The sequence below is a fragment of the Macrobrachium rosenbergii genome, chromosome 46 (assembly GCF_040412425.1).
Source record: "Macrobrachium rosenbergii isolate ZJJX-2024 chromosome 46, ASM4041242v1, whole genome shotgun sequence".
NCBI classification, from domain to species: Eukaryota; Metazoa; Arthropoda; class Malacostraca; order Decapoda; family Palaemonidae; genus Macrobrachium; species Macrobrachium rosenbergii.
The window spans coordinates 9,602,653-9,605,000 of NC_089786.1; positions in this window are offsets into that span (position 1 = coordinate 9,602,653).

A 2,348-nucleotide genomic window follows, 5' to 3' on the forward strand; every position below is an offset into this window, starting at 1 on the left:
TTTACGTTAAATTAAACACATACTGACAATATATACAGTATATATATATATATATATATATATATATATATATATATATATATATATATATATATATATATATATATATATATATATATATATATATATATATATATATATATATATATATATATATATAATATATATATATATATATATTATGCCTATATATTAATTAGATTGCCACGCATTATTTACATGAAAAATATACGCATATTGTAGTACCTGAATTTTTGTAATTCGTGTATATTGATCTTACCCAAAAGAAATGGATGCTTACGTGATGTTTGTGTTAAAAAAGCATGTTTCATCAGCAGTGTTAGAAATGGTCACTTCCACATTCATGTTTTTAACTACAGAAACGAGGATGAACCACCTGTTCTGGAAACTTCAATATCACAAAAATATTTTTTCATAATTGTATATAATTTTTTGTCATAATTATTTGAGGTATAAATTTTAACTCCCCATTCACTTCAGCCTCATAACAGTATTTTAAACATTCTGTGAATATAGCAGCTGGGAGAAGTGTGCCATTTGGGAAGGTATGTTTAGGGTGTGCACGTGGCATCTCGCATACCCAGTAAACATCTGACCTCCGGAGAGTCTTACAGACACGTGGGCATGTTTATCCATTCCATCGTCTGTGAAACACCTTATGTCCTGTAGTCATTTCCAACTACCGTGCGCGTGGTGTGTTGTTGTTGTTGACCATTGGCGTGTTTGTTTCAATGTTTGGTATTGTTGTTTGTAACAGATTATATTAAATTTTATGGACATTGCTTTGTCAAAAATAATGGTTATTTACGGTCGTATGTGTGGAGTCTTTTCGTAATTTGTTAAAATAATTAGCATAACAGGTTTGATATTCATTGCTTTCTAGATAAACTCTGTTATTTACAGCGAGCTCGGATACGTTTTGTGGTCATTAATTTGTTAATACTTTAAAACTTATAATTGTTCATGTGAGAGTTTGTGTTCATTGTTTTGCTAGTAAATTTCACAGCAAATTTAACAATGGGTCGTGGAGGTCGTGTTAGAATCACTTTACTTATTTTTTTTTATTTACAGTGGGTTTTATTAGGGCTTGTATGTATTGTTATCCATTAGTTAACCAATTTTTTTTACTAACAACACTTCCATGCGCCCGCTGTCATTTACCGGCAAAAGCTTGACTTCGACTTTGATCATGGTTCATGATGAGATTATGTGGTCTTTGATTTGTAAGATATTAATAATTTACGGTTGATCATTTGAAGTTAGGTGTTTACTGATTAGTTCATGTCTGTTGTATAGAGTGGGCTCCTTTGCGTTCTTTATTAACTGATTTGTTAAATTTTATTAGCTTGCAGTTGTAAGTTGTAATGAACCCTATGAGATGGTGACGAGTTCAGAGATTCTTTGATCTACTTTAAAGCCCTTACCACTACGAAAATGAGTAGGACACGTACCAGAACAAAAACAATTCAAAAGCACTTTCTCAAAGAGAAGGTTACAGAGACACTAAACGAACAATTTAATTATTTATTACAACTATTATCTTAAAATTACAAAGGAATCCTTGAAAACTGCACTTTAGGGAAGAAAAATATAAACAATTACAATTCCAAAAAAACACATTCGCCTAGCTAACTAGCACACTGAAGTAAAAGAAAAGGAATTAGCTGGAGATAGAAACCACATACACTCGGGTCGGTGTGATAGTAAGAGACAAAGTAGGAAATTAACCTTAAACCTAATTATTTACAAACTTCAAAAAAAGGAATCGAATTAACACATTTGCAATAGAATATCAATCACCGCATTGGCATTGATCAATCGTAGTCCCGCTAATCAACTGCAATAAAGTCGTCCCTTAACACCATGCAGCGAAGTTTTGTCTCCTAAGATGAATTTCAGAAAAGTGCCACAAAGTAGGAGACACTCAACACAGATCGTCTCTATGGGTAGGAATGGTTAAAAATTCACACAGGGTCTGGGATCTTACCCTTTTCTTCGCCTGGGAGGCCCCTTAACGACTCAGAGGTTCAGCAAGCTGAGGGCATGGGCAATGACGGGCGAGGCTCGCCTCGAAAGTACGTATTTGCAAAGAAGGGCGTCACACGACCCCTTACACAATCTGAAGAGACGCCAGCACCAGTACTGTTCATAGGGGTGGCAAGGAACAACTCCTCCAAGAGGCCACCAGCAGCAAACGTCGAGGCGTCTTCGGAATATCTCAGCAAATTGCCGCAAGCCGACAGAGAGTATGGGAGCTGAAAACCTCTCTAAAGGAGCCGTTAACTGAGGTCTGATCACTCAAAAAGGTCGCCGCATCACCAGCGGAG